We start from the raw sequence: 19,213 nt of genomic DNA, 5'->3' as shown, positions 1-19,213 counted from the left end.
TTGGGGGCTGAAAATTTCCTTTTGATTCCATTCTTTTCACTAAATGACTCAAATCTTGAATTCTTAAATTCCTTCCCATGATCACTTCTTATCTTGACAATAGGAACCCCTTTCTCATTTTGTAGTTTCTTGCAAAGGATTTCCAACTTTTCACATGCTTCTGATTTTTCTCTAAGAAATTCAACCCAAGTGTATCTTGAGAAATCATCAACAATGACCATAATGTACCTCTTTCCTCCTAGACTTTTAGTTCTTGTAGGCCCCATTAGATCAACATGAAGTAGCTTTAAACATTGTGAAGTAGCAATCATATTCACCTTGTGATGGTTTGTCTTCGTTTGCTTTCCCACTTGGCATGCACCATAAATAATTTTCTTCACCTTTCCAAACTTTGGAAGTCCCTCAACTGCTTCAAGTTTAGACACTTTAGCTACTTGTTTGAAATTCGCATACCCAAATCTGTGATGCCGAAGTTCCAACATGTCAACACGAGCACTTCTACACGAAATGGATGCCATAGGAACTACTCCATAGCAATTATCTATAGTTCTATTTCCCTCCAAGACTTGAATCCCTTCTTCATTGATGACTATGCATCCCTTCTTTGAGAATTGGACAAGCAAATCCTCATCACATATTTGAGTGATGCTAAAAAGATTTGCCTTCAGCCCTTTGATGTACAATACATCTTTCAATAGAGGTAATCCAGGTATCTCAATAGTCCCTTTACCGAGAACTTGAGCATGACTTCCATCACCAAAATTCACATAGTCACCTACCTTCTTTTTAAGTGTCTTAAACAGTGATTTATCTCCTGCCATATGACAAGGACACCCGCTGTCAAGATACCATAAGCAAGAATTAAATACCTTCAATGAGGTATGCACAAATAAGCTCGCATGAGACAAACATTCTTGACCTTCAAATATAATTTTATCTTTAATTTCCATGCTTCTGTTAGATTGACATTTTTTTTTTTCAGATTATCAATCTTCTTACACAATATTCTATTTTTTTTTTTTTTTTTTTGCACTTCTTAATCAAAGATTTAGATTCAGATATGCTATTGTGTAAGATGTGATTCTCATTTTCAAAATATTTTAGCATGTGAACAAATATCCTAGCATGTTTCTTTGTTTTTAATAACTCTAAGAGTTCATTTTTAGGACACCTTTCAAACATACTCATAGAGTCATTATCCCAAACACTTAAACCACAATTCAGCATGGCCTTTTCCATAACAGCATCCATAACAAAGGGGTCAAGGACTACACTTAGGTAATTAAACTACAGCAAGTGCACCCACTCTGATACCAAATAAAAGTTCAAATAGTGTATAAAACACCCTTGAACGTTTAGAACCCCAATAACAAAAATACCAATTCAAGTTTTATGACAAACAATAAGTGTGTGGAAAATGAACACAGAATTGGTAAACAATCTAAGCCAATTAAAATCACATCCACAACAGAAAATAAAAGGCAAAGATTATGGGAAGAGAGATGCAAACCCAAGGACAACACAACGATGTGTTATTAAAGAGGAAACCGAAACCCTCGGTGTAAAACCTCTCCAAGGCCTTCCAAGCAGTAAGTAATCTAGTAGAAAATGTAGTTGGGATACATGAATAGCAATAGACCTTCCAAGCCTAATCTACCCAGTGTACCTAAGCCCTCCAAGCTTCTTGCTCCAACAAGGTTGCGCCGAACCTATTTCTTTTCTAGCTTCCCGGATTCTACTACTTGACCATAGCATCAACTAATGTGAAATTGGTTCCTTCCTAACTGCTTTCCAAAAACACCAAACAACCCTCTCACAGTAATGGATATGGTGAGAAAAGGTTTTCGTAAAAGGTCTCTCAAGGATTTAACAATGAAGAGGAAGAGAGTAGAGGAATTTGAAGAGTCTCTTATGTGAAGATTATGGATGAATCAATCTTGTTTTACTCCAGGGTTTCTCTCTCAAAATTCTCTTTGGAAGCTCTCTTACTTTTGTAGGTATAAGGGGTATTTATACTTGGGTGAGAATGGAATGTGAAGAGTCAGGTTTTTCAAAACAGGGCTGGCTTGCTGCTTGGCCTCACGGCTTAACTGAGTCGCGAGATCCAGTCGCAAGATAACTGAATGGCCAATTGTCTTATTTTGTCTTGTAGTACTCCAGCTAGCATGAAGCTTCAACTTTTGGCATGCCTGGCACATGTGCAGCTTCTGGTGGCTTGCAGCCGCAAGTCACCTGCGAGATCCAGTCGCGAGTCTCTGTTTTTTTCTTGCACACTCTTAAGCATTGCTTCACGCTATCTCACTCACTACCCTTACAAGAATCCTACCTAAATACAGGGTTACTAATTGTTGAAATACAAGCAAATTTGGTACAGAATAAGCCAACAAGGTGTTTGATTAAATTCAACCTTAGAAAGAGTAACAGAGACAACTTGTAGTTGGATACTTGGGTTATACTTCGTAAGCCTATGATTGATTGCCACCCTCTGTCTAGATGTAAATCAATTTTCTTAGAAAAATTTCAGTATAACCAATCAATGTGGCAAATTATGCAAAGGAAAATCATTAAGGAATTATTACCTTTGCTTGTTTAAAATAGAATCAACCAAAGAAGTCTTTCTAGGATCAATATGAGCCATAATCTCTATATTCCTCACTATGAAATTCTACCAGAATTCAAATATCACTTAGTCTAAATAGAAGTAATAAAACTAACCCCAAAAAGTATCATTGCGGAAAATTCTTTTTTAACAAATAAATTCAAGCAATCAAAATCAAGCAAATCCATCTTAGAATTACAATTTCAAACACAATTACACAAACCCACTATGAAGACATACGCTTTTATGAAACCATTTGATTAACAAAATTGCATACAAAAAAAAAAAAAAACACACACACACACCAATAAAGGAAAACCTGAGAAAAACTGAGAGAGAACGGTCTGATATGGAGGCCAGGTTGGAGATTGAAAACGTTGGTACCCATAGTCATGCCCTTCCAAGCTTTCTGCGAAATAACTTGGGTCTATGTTTGAGAGAGGGGTAGAGGGTAGAGGTTCTATGCTTATCGGTGGACTGAAAGGGAAAAATAAAAGAAGACAATTTCATCGGTAGCGGTTCTGCTGTGTGACAGCGGCAGGCTAGTGGAGACAATCCTATATCCTATTTCTATTCACAGAGTTCTTCTCGTAGAGGAAAAATGGGCTAAGGCAAAATTGAAGTGAAATTGAGAATATATAAAGGTAGGGTTTGGATACACGTTTTGAGTTTTGCGTTTGCATTTTACTCTTTTTTTTTTTTTTTTTTCAAGCCGCGTTTCAGTGGGACTTAAGCAGTTATGGCTACTGTTCATACATTGTTCATGAACAGGTGCTGCAACTTTTGTTTATTCTTCCGTGAACGGTGCATCTGTGCACTGTTCACGGACCCACAAATTCCACTTTTCAACAACTTTTTCATTAAAAATGGGTCACACGGCACTATTCACACATTTAAAAATTAGTTTGCCACAGTATTTTTAGTTTTTAGTTTTCAGTTTCAGCAAAATAAGTTCTATCCAAACAGACCATATTAAACTGTGTTACGACATTGCTAAACAGTAAAATTTCTCATTTTTTAAATGGGAATGTGGTTGAAAGTTAGATGACCTTTTTTCCTACATGGAAGCACTGCCTTAATTGTAGGGAAAGGCTTCTTCTATTTGGCAGGTTTAAATAAATGAACCATAAAAAATAAAAACATTTGAAGGTTGAGTAACGCCAAACTCAAGTTTAATAACATAATTTAGCATTGCTACTTCATTTTGTATATATGTGATCAATAAAAAGGAACATAGTGGTTATAATGAAGGTCATTCATATTAAAATTGAGTATATATACTTCGGACAATGAAATAAAATTAGGCATTATATTAACGAACTAATTTATGGAAAAAAAAAATTATAAAACTACATATCCAATCATTTTGACAGGAAACCAACTATTTTAGAATTAGTACCTATAATTTTAAGAATTAAGATACATACTTTGGCAATTCCACTACTAACAATTATTACACCAAGACCCACAAACACCTGTAGGGAAAAACGATGGAGACCATAAACCATATGTAAAAACTTAGCTTGAAATTGCAATGAACAATTTCAGAATCATCATAAATTCAAATTCCCTCAAAATCACAACAATGTAATCTTTGAGGTAGACTGAATTAAAAACCTTAGAAATACAAATTAGGCAAACTGGTTAGAAAACATAGCCAAAACAGAAAAATAAAAGAGAAGAGAATCCTAACAATATATTTTGCTACTGAAAATTGATGGGAAAAACCTAACTAAATCATAATATGGTTTTATAGTTCAGTTCAGTCCAATCCAAAACAAAAACTAATTGAATCCAAAATACTTCTAAAGAGATGATCATGATCATCGACATGAAAATTCCCTTTAAGAATCAAAGATGCACAATAGGATCCTTTATTTATATATTTTAATTGTGTCATGTGAGTTTAAATGTAAAGAGCACTACAATATTTAGACATACAAAATCTAAGAAATCACCCTATACTAAGCCAGTCAAAAACATTGAAGTAAGTATCTTAATTCTAGTAAGTTTACTCTAAAAAGATATTTATGTAAAACTACTATTGGTAGACTTTCCATGTTGTTTTCATTTATATTCTAGCCCTTAAAAGTATAAGGGGGTGGCTGTGATCTAGAGGTATTCCTTTAGGCATATTTCAAACATATTACTAGGGAAAAAAATGGATCGAAGATATAGTAATTGGCATCATACAGCTATGGGCTACCCTTTGCTTTCTCTTTTGTAGGCATCTATTTTATGAGTCAATAGTGCAATCATCTTAATGGTATTATATTTTCTAAACAACATAATACTAAGGAAATAAAATGTAGGTCTATAAGACATGTTTTCAAACACGTATCATGCTAAAAAACTCAAAACACTATTAACACACTTAAGATAAATCTATTGTATATTAATTAGAAGCCCAACTATTAAAACAATCTAAATATCATAGCCCTTGAATTATAAGTCTATAATACCCTAAAAAAATGAATCCAAATATTCCAAGCAAAACCAAATCATTTCAAAGGCTGTAGAATGAAGAAATAACTGAATTAAAAATTAGAGGAGAAAAAAAAAATTGAAGATTTTGGTAATCTAACAATCAATTAAGATAAACAATCTTTCTCAAAAAAAAAAAAAAAAAAAAAAAGGAAAGATAAACAATATACATAAACCATATTGTTTGAGATCAATGCATGTCACTATTTGAAGGTCAAAGAGGTATTCTTTATTAAGTGTGATTCAATAACATAAATTAATAACCACCAGAAAACTAATCTTCATGATCATGTGCATGGCAATATACACTAAAAATTGGCATAAAAAAATTTTAAAATAAGATCAGTGTGAAAAGGTATTTAATAGAAGTAATAGTAAGTCCTAAACACAAATACAAAAAAGTACAGTGTCTCATATAAGAAAGGTGCGAAGTCCTAAAAAAGTAATAAAACCTGTGTTAGTGACAGATTGCCTACCTACTTTCTACTCTATACGTAGATAGAAAAATCAATGATGGATAAATTGGGAGAAAAGGAAGCATCATGTATTGGAGGAAAAAAAACGGATGAAGCATGGAAAAAGAGCAGGGAAGAAAAAAATTAGAGAATATTAATAGATAAAATCTAAAGTGCTAAAGCCTTCTTCACAATTGTCTTTTCCAATGACCATAAGATTCATAACTAATGCCCATTCCCTTATCATTTCACAATTGCCACATTACAATGAAAATTTCAATGTCATACATATAAATTCAATGTATATGCCAATCCAAATGCCCACCAAAAACCAAACACAAACAGAGAAACCGAAATATTGAATCAGAAATTTCAATTTCATACATATAAGTTTAATGTATATGCCCATCCGGATGTCCACTGTAACACCCCGACCCAATTTTTATAATTAAACTATGTATTTAAGTGGTTAAGTATTATTAATATTTTAAGCCACTTACTTAGAAAAATTAATATAAAAGTATTTAATAAAAGTATTATTTTATAATGTCATTGAATAAGAAATTGTAAAGATTATAAATAATTGAATGGCCATTTGTATTATATATATATATACACATACACTAATTATGTACAAAACTATAATTTAAGTGGGTTAAGTTATTACATACATAGTTGGTATTTTAATTAAGCATGATGCATGAGATATATATATATATATATATATATATATAGTTGTTGGTGTTTTAACTATGTATGATGCATGAGATATTATAGTGGAAATTCCACCCACATGCAATCAATTGAAAATCAACATATGTAAAGCCTAGAAACATGCATGATGACAAACCCCATAGACCAAGACTTGGCCATGCAATCACCAAACTCCACCTCACCTCTTCCTTGACTTTCTCAAACAAATAGAACATCCAAGAAGCTCCTTACTTCTCCATTTCCTACGGGTAAACACCCAAGTCTGAAATTTCAGCTTACTTTACTCTCTTTTTCTCTTAAGGAAAGTGCTAGGAAGCTCCCTTGAGTCTTCCTCTCAAGTCCACCGGTTCACACACCAAAAGAAAGACAAAAACCCACCCAAAAGTCTTCCCCTTATCCCATTTTCTTGGCTGCACCAGACAGAAAGTCCAGCAGCAAGAAGGAAGCTTCTTTCAATTCTCTCAATCTCTCTACCTCTCATACCTTCTGGTCCAGCCAGTAGGAAAGGAAAATCCTTTCATGTAAGTCCATATATATATATATATATATATATATATGCTATTTTAAGAAGCTTTGAGCTGTGTTGATGGTTTGTGGAAGGTAGATTAGGGTTTTTACTAATTAATGATTTTTTATGATTAAGGAAGTAAGAAAAATTTAGGATGAGTATTTTTGATGCTGCTGCTGGGATTTTTGTTGTGTGTATTTTTGTTTTAAATGGTTAAATGACTATGTATAAGTGTTTTATAACATGTCTTATGAGTGTATAAAAATCCCCATATGAAAATACTATTGTTTGGTAATTGTTTATGAATTTACGATAAAACGTTGCAAAGCTGTCACTGTGACAGATTCTGTGTTTATGCATGATAAATTATGCATTAAATTGCATATAGTGAATTTGGATGCTAAGGATAATTCCTATGAAACCTAAGACACTTGTGGCTGTTATAGAATTGTTCTCACAGAATTTGGATGAACATAAAAATAATGGTTTAATTTATAAGTTGCATGAATTTCAGACAGGACAGATTTGAGTATGCTGTCTTACGTGATTTTTAGTAAATCATGGGTTTATGATTTGAATCCGAAATTTTTATGGTACATACTGAACATACAGGGGAGTGATTCTGTAAAATATCATGACAATTGGATGTGTTTGGACAGCCCGTTTGTATTTTACAAATGGAGCATATGCTGCTGGAATAGAACAGTAAACAGTGAGGGACATGCCTAACTTTGTGGATTTAATTATCAAGTTAGGGTGAATGTTTTGAGCTATAATTTAATATGCTTATCTTTTTGTATGTCTTGATCATAGATTAATTTTTTGTAACTTGTTTTGAGATTTAGTACTCAAAGGAAGGGGTTCTAAACCATGAGACGGTTGTATGTATGAAGCTGTTTTGCCCGATGTGTTGTATGTTATCATATGAATGTATATAGTTACATGATCATGCTTAAAAGATTTTATATTTATGCATGTATTATTGCCCTAACCTTAAGCACCTTTTGAAATAAAGTTAGCTCTTTTAGAGATATGGGATTAATATAAGAATGTTGGTTTCTCTAGGATTTTGTACTTGTTGTTGATGAATGTATTTTTGTTTGTGGGAACCTCTTTGAGGTGGGATTAGGACTTCCTTGATTCTAAGAAATAGGTTTTGAGATGAATGTGTGAGTCTATGACAAGGAAATTATGGATAGTAATAAGTTTCGATTTATGGTTAGGTGTTACCAGTATCCAAGACTAAGCTCCTTCGACTGTAGGCTCTCGATTCCTCTGCTTTCAGGTAAGGGATAAGTTATATGGGCATTTGGTAAGTCATGAGGTTATTTTAAAGTATATTATGCATTAAAATGTTTTTTATTAGAGATATGGCATGTAATCATTATTCTGACAAAGATATGTTCGTGAGCTTTTGAAACCTCATGTATATGATTCAGCATATTGATGCTATTACTGATTTCATGAACATGATGTTTAAAGAAAAGAATGGAAATGTTATTATTATGAAATGTTATGCAAAATAAGAAGTTTCAGTATGATATAACAATTTGAAAAGTTTTCGGGTTATGTCCTCTGGTGATCTGAACTCGGCTAGTAGGGGTTAATTACTAGCTTTCCATGGAAAAAATGTTATATGTTTGGCCATTTAAAGTAGAGGAAATGGGGCTGCCCGTAACTCTAGGCCATTTAAAGTAGAGGAAATGGGGTTGCCCGTAATTCTAATCTGAATAAGGCCTTCTCCCCAATGTGTACGGACGACGGGGAGGAACAAAACCTGGAGGGGATGTGCCATCAGGCCTCCCAAAGGGGACAATATCATATACACAAGGGCACCCAAATGTGATGAGGCATTCTCTGTACAGCTTATCAGATATGGACTAACCAATATGATATGAACAGCTATGTTATGTTATTAATCATGAGAGAATTATTTTGTCTAAATACATTATGAAAAGTTAAAAGCTCTCATGAAAATAAGAAGTTTCTGATGAGAAGAAAGCTGTTCATTAAAGATAAAAGTTTCTAAAGTTCTGTTGTACTATAATAATAAAGCTTCTGATGAAAATACAAGTTTACGTTTAAAAGTTATCAAATATCTGTTTTTGTGAAACGTTAAGTTTTATGACCATGAAAGATATAGAATTTTAGGAGAAGAAGTTTATACAGAAAAGTTTTCTTATTAGTCAAGATGTTTCTAGTCTAATACAAAGTTGCCGATTATCTGATTTAAGTTAAAATAATTATTTTGTAATGAGAATATATATATATATATATATATATATATATATATATGGCGACTTTGTAGGAAATGAAAGAAGTTTAATCCGAAAGGTTTGGTAATGTTAACCTAATAAGAAAAGGAGAACAATTGTTTTCTATGAAGAGCGTATAAGTTATTATTATGAATAGTATAAAATACTATGCATGAAAAGATGTTCTCCTGTTCGAATATTCATAGAATGAAATGATTTGGTTATATGCATCCTTATTGAATTCTCATATATCTTACCTTTACTGAGCTGTGTAGCTCACCCCTTCCACTCTTTCAGTTAGCAGGTTTTATTTTGGAGCAGAGGGAGCCTTAGTCGAGTTTTGGAAGGAGCTAGTTTAGTTTTATATGTATAGATCCTAAATTAGCAATATGATGTTTAGATTTGTAGCATTGTTTATTTTAAGATATAATGAAAGTGTATACCTTGAAGTATTAAGAGATGTATTATGTGAAATTCCGAATTTGAAGAAGTGGTGAATTATGTTATTCTTTGGAGTACAACGGAGATGCTTTGGATGTCAAGTGAAAGGTTATATCGTTTAAGTAAAGAAACAAAAATGAAAAGAATGAGGAAAGATTTTGTAAAAGTTTTGTAAAAGTTAAGTTGGTTCTTGTTAATATCAGGTTTAGGCTTGATATTAACATGCCGGTCATGGTCACAAATCCGGGTACCGAGTTTGGGGCGTGACACCCACCAAAAGCCAACACAAATAGAGAAGCCAAAATATTAAATCAAAAATCTAATATTGATTCAGTCTGCTCTCTATGATGATTGATTTAATCTATCCAATATTGATGTGCAAATACCTCAATCTTCGAATTAGTATCAGCAAGCCTTCATTTAATATCCCTTGCTTTTGAAAAGAAAACCTTCTCCACATTAATATTTGCCTTTGCACTTGGCAGAACATATTCTTTTGGTATGAGTAGAACATTATGAATAAAATTTCGATGTAAAATTGTAGATTACATCTTGATAACATAAATCAAATTACATAATTGTATTATCCCAAAACGCATCAAAATTTAGCCAAAATGCATTATATTTATTTGTTTATTGCATAAGGTACTTGCTTTAATTTATAGGATAAACACGGTTCAAATTCCCCTCTCCCTTGTTGTAAAAAAGTTTCCGAATTATATTTTTTGAGAACCTATATAAAGTTAGACTTTTTCATTCAAAATTAAAAGCTTTAATTCTAAGTTATCATCAAACATAATCATAGGCACTAAACAGTACTGGTAATTGCATATTAAAATACAAAAACATATGAATAGCTTTGACAATACAATTACCAAAAAATTTGATGGTATTGAAAACAAATTCAAAGAAAGAGAACAATTTTAAATCCACTCATTTTTGGAAAACTTAAAGCCCAAACTTATACCAAATGAAATACATAAATTTGCCAAAAATAAAATCCTATCTACCAATGAAGTCACATGAGATCTTGTAGCATTAATCAACAATTAGAAGATTTAGCAGGTTGTAGCCAATAGTGGAATTTAGAGTTTCTTTTGCAAATTGAGATGATCACTATTCAAAGAAAGAGAATAGTTTTGAGATGTCTAACCTCCTTAATGAGAGAAAAGAGATAGTGTTGGTTTAATTTTTCTAATGATCTTTATTTCTACACTTTTTCGTATAAAATACAGCCATGATATGGATTACATCCAATTGAAAATAATTCAAATAGCAAACTAATTAGAATTAAAATAGCCGAAACAATTGGCTAATGAGATAATAACATCCTAATGAGTAATGACACCCAACGTAATCACCTAATCTATTCTACAAAATAGAATGAGTTTATTTCAAATCCAACTACTGCTAAGTAAAGGTCCAATTCCCCAATTCACTCTATAATAGTAAAGGAGAAGAAGATTAAGAAATAAAATCCAAAGCAGTACAACTGAAAGGGAAAAAAGAAAGAAATTAGTTTTACCGATAGTGGTTTCACTGGCTGACCAGTGGTGGCAGGCTAGTGAAGGTAGGCCCCTGTTCTTTCAAGCATCATTGGGTTTCTTACTGCAGAGGAGAAAGAGCATAACCAAAAAAGGGAAAAATTGAAGAGAAGAAATAGTATATAAGAAGGCAGATAGAGTGGTTACATACTGAACCGGTGTGGGTTTTTAAAAGTTAACATTTGTAAAAACTTACCTTTCAAAATTTTTGGTACTCGTTCTAATGCAGTGCCTCAATCACTATGACTTGTGAACTGTAGCCTATGTATCACAACTACAGGGGAAAAATTAGATTTTAATTTTAATTTTTTAATAAAAAGCGCTCAAATAACTTGACAAAAACGAACAAAGACAACATCAAAAACAAAAACATAGAAAGAAGGAATGAAATAAATATCAATTGTAAAAAAAAAACCACATAAATAAAAAGTCATGCATGTTGATTTTAAACAGATACCCAAAACGAATGCAACCCAAATAGGCAAAACAAAACAAAACATGAAGCTAAAATTCATGAAAACAGAGGAACAAAACCCAGAAATTGAAAATTCTTAATAACAATTCAGTTAGAATTTGATACTAAACCCAGAAACTAAAATTTCCTAATAACAATTCATTTAGAATTTGATCTTCTAGGTTGTTTCCCTGATTTCAAATCCCTAAATTGACAGCAAACCTTAACAAGACAATACGGTAAGAGATTAAACCAAATCTAACCTGTCTATTTACATAAATTAAACAAAACTGCTCCTAACCAAAAAACCTAAATCATAACCAATCAAACCAAAATACTTGAATCATAAATAATGCCCAAATGATTCTCCCAAAAAAAACCCCACTTTCTAAAATTAAAAACAGAATTATGGGTGGCAGCCCTAACCGTGATGATAGAACTTGTATGGCACCCCTCAGATTTATCTTTCTGTCTCTCATGGTTATTCAGACTTACCGTCTCTCTATCATCCTATCTCCTTCTGTATCGGCTTATTCCAAACAGTTATTAAAAGAATCTTCAAATGATGTAATGATCATTCTCTTGTGTCTCTAAACTGACTTGGTGGCAGAAATCTAAGTGGGCAAGTTTGCACTCTATTGCAAAGAAGATCGGCAAGGAAGGTTTTTGTTTTGGCCATTTGTGTTTAACGAATGGAAACAGCGGATGCTTTTGTTTTTATACTTGTGGAATGAAATGCTAACATTTGGCTTTGAGATTTTTATATTTATAGTGAGAGGCTTTCAACACCATAGAAGTAAAAGTTAAAATATTTAGAATACTAAAACGGTGAACCGTGCGAGTCTTTTAACTTAAAGTTGTATACGTGTCAATCTTTTTTCTTATTTGTCAACACGTCCTTAATTGTAGGAATCTACTTTCTCTCAGCCTCTACTATTATATACCTGCACAGTGCGCAGGATCATTGTATGAATTAGAAAACAATCAACTTAATATATTATACTTAATGTGCAGATAATGATGGTTAGTTGTTCAGATAATGATGTTAATGTGCAGGTGTTCTTCTAAAAGACATATATAACTTAGCACCAACACATGATCTAGAGAAAATGTTATTTTTAATCTCATAAGTAGAAGAGAAATTTGGCTAATAAAATTAATTTTTAAAGAAAAAAAATTGTTGAAAAGTGTGTAAGATACATTAGTTATCAATTTGTTTTATTATTATTTTAAAATGCAGTAATTAATCCAAAAAATTTCATAATTCCATTGTCACGCCCTGAACCCAACTATAAAGATAGGCACATGACAACCGCCACACGCTTATAAAGTAAGCCCCTTAAAAGTGTGCAAGGCCTTCTTAGCAACTAAAATTTATCCTCAAAAATTAAATCAATTAAATCCAAAATACCTCAAAAATTTCTTTATGAATAGATCTCCAATAATTTAATAGAAACAAAATTCAAACCTTATGTACATAATGCCAATTGGCCAATAAATATAAAACTATTAGAAGACCACCTGATTCCAAAACCACTAATCTTCTTTCCTTGCTCACAACACAACATCAAAACTCCCAAAACTTGCTTTTCCTCACAATCTAAAACTGGAGGGGAAAAAGGGGTGAGCTGACAACTCAATAAGTAACCAAAATCCTAATAAGTTCCATCAAGCAATAGATTTGTAAAGTATAAGATGTAATATGCATTTTCAAAAGGTATAATATACCATGTGTTTTCGAAATAATTGAAGAAGTTTCATAGTCTTAAAATAATAAGTTGCACATAGATCACATACTTTAATCTTACAAATATATCATAGACAGTTTAGACAATAGTCAATTTTCCATGTATCAAAAGCTACACCTTACAATAGGTTCCAAAAACACATAAGCAGTTTAGTGACCCAAAATAGTTCAAATACTCAAACATTTCCAAAATCGCATACGTAGTTTTAAGGATTCAAAATAATTCAATATTCAAACGTAATTCATATCCTTAACAATCTTATGACTATGGCCCATGACTGGGTATCAGAATACCAATGACTAACCTCCATTGGTTTGGGTATCAGAGTACCAATGAATAACCCCCATTGGCTGGGTATCAGAATAAATTCATAGTCAGATTGTTCATAATCATATATATGAAATCATATTTTCTAACAAAAATATATCTTATTCAAATTCATATATATAATCATATATTCAATATGCAAATCGATTTGTGATATTTATATAATTCTTTACTTTAAATCAATATAGCTAAAAAACAATAAAATAAAATAAACCTTATATTCAATGCTCGTGTATATTTGTGAAAATTCTTTATTCTTTACTTTGAATCAGTATAACTAAAAACAATTACATAAAATATATCATATATTCAGTAATTAGATATATTTTTGTGATAATTCTTTACTTGAAATCGGTAATACAATAGAAATTAAATTGTAACAACTGTAAACAATTTTCAGCAGTTAAAATACACAAAATAAACCAATTAGGATAAGGTTACTTACCTCCAAAAGCCATACCAAAAGGAACTTCTCCCTAACACTTCTTCTAAAATCCTTAGATATCACCTAAACAATTTTTCGAATATCATTTACTCAATAATATAATATTTTTAAATAAAACTTATATGAATACCCGACCAAAAGAAAGACTGCTAAAAATATCCAATAATTTTCTACTATTATTCCATGGTTAAAATAAATCCACCGTATTCATAATATATATATATATATATATATATATTTCCTCCACTTTTTGCCACTAATAGTACCTAGGGACAAAGCCTATAGATACACCATAATTATAGCCATATAGGGTCAAAAGTACACAACCTAATCTTCCATATGTGTGCTCATATATATATATATATATATATATATATATATATATATATATATATTTCTCCATTCACCCCTAGTTCTCTTTGAGATGAGGACAAAACTAAGAAAAAGGTACTCTATTCTATATCATATAAAATCAAGCCTATAGAGACACCAATACCTTTTGCAATTCGCCAAAACCCCAATTCGGTCAACCTATGCAAAACCTGATCCAAGAGCCTTCTTTTGCAATTAACGCAACACTGGGCACAGAGAAAATTAATCAAATTCCTTCTTCGTTTACATCGTTAATCTCATTGGATATATAAACAGTCTCGTTATTGGCCAAAATACTCACATAAAAAATATATATATATATTCTAATACCACATAAAGTCTAAATTTGACAAAAGAACAAGATTTCTTAAGCTCTTACCTCAAGGGTGTAGTCAATCTTTCTCTACTTCAGTCCTTTGAGTAATCTCCTCTCTCAAAATATCTCCTCTATACATTGACTTAATAAGCTTATAAATAGTTAGGGTTTCAACCTTATTTTCTAAAAAAACTCCCTTATAATTAGAAATTATAAAATTGACCCCACAAAAAAATTTACTTAAATGCCTTTCCTTTTAAATCTTTTTTTTTTTTTTTTTTGGGTATGACATCCATTTACCAAAAAATTATTATTACTATACATTCTAAAGTATGGATGTTGAAATCTGGTTACGAACATAGACTCTCAGTCATCACAACCCAAACTTTCGTGGTATTTATGGAGGAGCCTGACAAATTACATTGAAATAAAACAGACATGCCTTTTCACTATACAACTAACCCAACCAAAAAGCTTAAATCAAAACCAACCCAACCAAAATACCCAAAACTTACTCATATTTCTTAGTTCATAACCAAATCAAAGGGGGAAAAAAAGAATTGTAACATTCAATTTCAATTGAAGAAAATGCTGCTTGTGGAGATAATAGACTCCCTTGAGATCCTAAAATGGTAGATTTTGATCAAATTAGCGCAGGTGAATCAGACTAAGCTCCATCAACTGGTGTTAAAGATAGGAAGTCTTACTGGCTAAAAGAATGTAGAAAGTCTTTCAATTCTATGTGCCACTTGGAAAAGCCTGGTTTTTGAAGGCAAAATTTAAGATATTGAATTGCTATAGATAAAACAAAAATTTACTGAAAGCCAAAAGCACTTTTGCTAGCTTTAGGAACTAATATATCTTCTTGCAACAAACCTTGCATACGTCCTAAGCCACATAAAAGAGGCAGATAGTATTACAGCATCAGTAGTACCTTTTTAAACATAAAGGAAGAGCAAGTCAAACAGAGGAGCTTAACTGTCCTACATAGCTTGCACTTGTAAAGCAATACCAAACCAAAAGTTTTGATAACACAGTTTTATAGCCACTATGCCTGAAAAAGAAATCATTAATAACAATCATTAGTGAAACTAAATATAAAAATCATTGCAATATATTGTCTTTTTCTTCAAAGTAAAATACAATCATCATATCCATATCGCTCTTAGTTTTTGTCATCCTTAGCATTTGCACACACTTTACATTTGTCAGTTGAAGGACATAACTCTTAAATATTCCCATCTAGGAAGTTATTTTTTGCTTAAAATAAATATTACTGGATAATATGGGTGTCACTTTAGAGGCTTCTAAAGAAACTTGAATATAATTATTAACCTTAAGCACATCTCATTTCATAGACTTAAGATAATTTGCTTCCATCTACAGGGTAAAAGTCTGCAATAAGCAAGACATATATAATATGTGCAGATTATGGTAATCATTTTAAAAATTCCCTTTCAAATTATCCTTAACCCTCAACAATTAAAAACAAAGTATTCACGTAGATACATGGGTCTACGTTGAGATTGCATGTGACATGAAAGAGCCTAATCCTTTAGTTAAGCTTCTTCCACGTGGATCTTTCTACATGCCCAACAAAAGTAAATTATTCAATCAACCCAGTCTTAGCCTTAGGATCCAAACAGTATCAAATTTGACAATTTCGCTTAATCACGTCCCCATGTAACACATTTAAACCACTAACCTAAAGACTAAGTTATAAATTATAAAAATGGTGTGGGTCAGAAAATATCTCAACCAATAAAGATATCAAAACAACAAAAACAAACCTCTTCATTCAGCAAAAACCCATTACCAAACAACAACAAAAATGAACAAAACAGAGTTAGTATTTTGTACCTCTTATATACGAATGAAGGTTTTGATATTCCTTCCTTAGTGGCTGTTCCTCCTTTGGTTTAGTATTTTGTACCACAACCGGTAAAGTTGAAGCTTTGATTTTCCTGAATCTTTGTTCTCATAAACATTGCAGGCCAGACACTCAATACCTGAAATAAAAAAATGAATTAAAAGAAACAGAGAGAGAGAGAGAGAGTCAAATATCAAATAGAAGGAGAGAAACAAAAAAGTATGCATTAAGCAACTTTTGGAGTTCCATTCAAGTAAATTTATTATAATTTACACCAAGGACCATTCATCATATATTTGTGATGGGTTATATTATTTTTTTTATGATCAAATTGGTACCACTGATACACCAAGGGTCATTCATCATATTATAAATAAGCTATGAAGACAGGTGGTTGTCCCATTCAATATAAATCTAACAAAATCATTGCTGTGAAATAAATTTCATTCGAGACCTAGAGAGAATTCTAATAAGATTTTGTCTCATTGAAATTTGTTAAATGCTAAGTAAAGGCTCAATTCCCCAATTCACTCTATAATAATATTAAATCAATCACAAGAACCAATCAATACAGGGGAAATTATAATCAATTAAGTAGGATGGAGTGGGAACTTGTAGGTAGACCAGTTTCTGAAATATAAAACTACAAAGGAAATTTCCAAACAACAAAGAGTAGCCCCTTTCTCATTAAAAAAATAGTTATAAGCAATATACCAATCAACACTTACTCCAGACTGATCAAGCTTGCAAAGGACAGAGATGGTCTTAGTAGATCACTTCTTTGCTAAGTTACCATTATCTATCAAATCATAAAAGAGGGAAAAAAAAAAAAAACTGAGGAAATTAACATGGTCAAAATTACACAGGTTGTGAACATATTTATCATCTCCATATTTGTTCCATTTTTTAACCAGTCATAGATAAAAGCAATTTGATTTCTTTTCTCCACCATGTTTTCCTCTTCCAGCTTTGATTTTTCACAAAGAAACAGATGCACTTCATCTGCATGTACTGATGTCCAATACTCAACAATAAGTAGGAAATTTTCAATCCAAAAATAGACGCGCCACATCTTCCATATACAATATCAAAAGAATATTTCCAAAGAATTTGCTTTACTTTTTGATTGCTCACACAAAATTTGGTGATGGAGAAGAATCCACCAGATTATGCAATCCCACAAAAACAGTTGCCAAAATATAAATATGGAGATTAAGCCAAAAACTCAAAAGAAAGCTAATTCTAAACAAAGCAGAAGAAGATTAAGCCAAAACTACTCCCCCCCTTCCCCACCTTCATCCAACACATAAGAAAGAAAATTGCAACCACAAATGAATTGAACCTTAACTTAATATAAAAAAGAAAAGAAAGAAAGATAGAGAGAAAGAAATAATGGTGATTTATGAGTTAAAAACACCTGGTTATATTCTTGCAAAAGGGATACGGTTAGGAGGAGTAGTTTTGATTGAATTATTGAAATATGAAAGAGAGCAATGCACCCAATCAAATTAGTACATGCTAAAGTGAAATCAAAGCCCACAACCTCTACTAATCACTCAAAAACACAAATACATATCCAAACATAACTCTAAAACAAAATCAAGTCAACTAAAAATACCAAAGCCAAAATCATATTTAACCGGCAACCGTATAAAACAATATAAAGAACTTTACCTATAATATTTTGGAGAAAGATTGCTCTAACAATGGATTTTTCTCTCCCTCTCTAATAGTCTGGCTCTCACTACCCCTTATTGGCGATCTCAATAATAGTGAGAGGCATTTAGGAATGTCGGTTTTTTTTTTTAATAGGGAAACCTAAAAAGGTTAGAGCATCAATTCACAACAACGTAGCTACAACAAAAAATGTAATTTATTATAGGCAACAGAACACCAATCAGTGAGAAAAATTTGTTTGAAACGGTTTGGTTAAACTAAAGTAGATAATGTTAAAATATATGGATTTATATATATATATATATATATATATTTAAAAAAATTAACTCAAAAACCCAAAACATAAATCTAACCCAAAAACCTAAACCCAACGAAAATACCCAAAACTAACTCATAAGTTCATAACCAAATTGAAGGGAAAAAAAAAAAAAAAAGCATGGCAGATTTCAAAAAACAAAAACAATATTTGAAGAGGGAAAAAAGTATACATACCTTCAAAATATGTTGTTGCAGAGACGAACTGGGGAAATTTAAAGCCTCAAATGGCCTCTCAGATGATTGAATTAGGGAGGCCATGTAGCCTATACATCTCCTTAAAGAAGAGACCATACATTGGATGCATCTATAGCCTTCTTACAATGAATCAAAGTCACCGTTGAGGCTGTGATTGAATGGAGCTGGAGATGGGTGGTGCTGGACCAAAAACAAAACCCCAAACCAAAATCAAGTCCTCCAAAAGCCTAAATCATATTTAAAATTGAGAAAAAAAATTTTTTTTTTTGATAGAGAATCCAAAAACCCAAAACAAAAAAGAATCAAATCTAAACCTATCCAACAAAATAACTCAATCAAAAGTAACATTTCATACCCAAATTTAAAAAAAAAAAAAAAAAAAAAAAAAAACAATGTACTAGTGCCCGCACTTTCAACGATCTAAGTCTAGCACGGGACCCAAACTACAGTAAACATAAATCATAATTATCACAAGATTTTGATTTTTTCTT

General features: G+C 31.8%; 2 long non-coding RNA genes across 3 annotated transcripts; one reads left to right on the top strand and one right to left on the bottom strand.

Moving 5' to 3' along the window:
* The first annotated feature begins 6,306 nt into the window (after window positions 1–6,306).
* LOC126720848 (uncharacterized) lies at window positions 6,307–9,521 on the top strand. The gene is made up of 2 exons (XR_007653706.1): window positions 6,307–6,773; window positions 7,984–9,521. It is a non-coding gene; the product is annotated as an uncharacterized LOC126720848 (long non-coding RNA).
* Window positions 9,522–10,694: 1,173 nt separating this feature from the next.
* Window positions 10,695–18,934, bottom strand: LOC126720847 (uncharacterized). 2 transcript variants are annotated; one of them, XR_007653705.1, is made up of 6 exons: window positions 14,726–15,586; window positions 14,471–14,552; window positions 13,975–14,037; window positions 12,976–13,060; window positions 11,197–11,274; window positions 10,695–11,064 (listed from the first exon to the last, which is right to left on the bottom strand). It is a non-coding gene; the product is annotated as an uncharacterized LOC126720847 (long non-coding RNA). The 2 variants fall into 2 exon arrangements; XR_007653704.1 differs by lacking the exons at window positions 12,976–13,060; window positions 13,975–14,037; window positions 14,471–14,552; window positions 14,726–15,586 and adding exons at window positions 15,597–15,716; window positions 16,523–16,671; window positions 18,702–18,934.
* Window positions 18,935–19,213: the final 279 nt, after the last annotated feature.

Source organism: Quercus robur, chromosome 4 (assembly GCF_932294415.1).
Source record: "Quercus robur chromosome 4, dhQueRobu3.1, whole genome shotgun sequence".
Classification (NCBI taxonomy): Eukaryota; Viridiplantae; Streptophyta; class Magnoliopsida; order Fagales; family Fagaceae; genus Quercus; species Quercus robur.
Note: the sequence above shows the minus strand (reverse complement) of the source record. Positions and strands in the feature narration are given on the sequence as shown.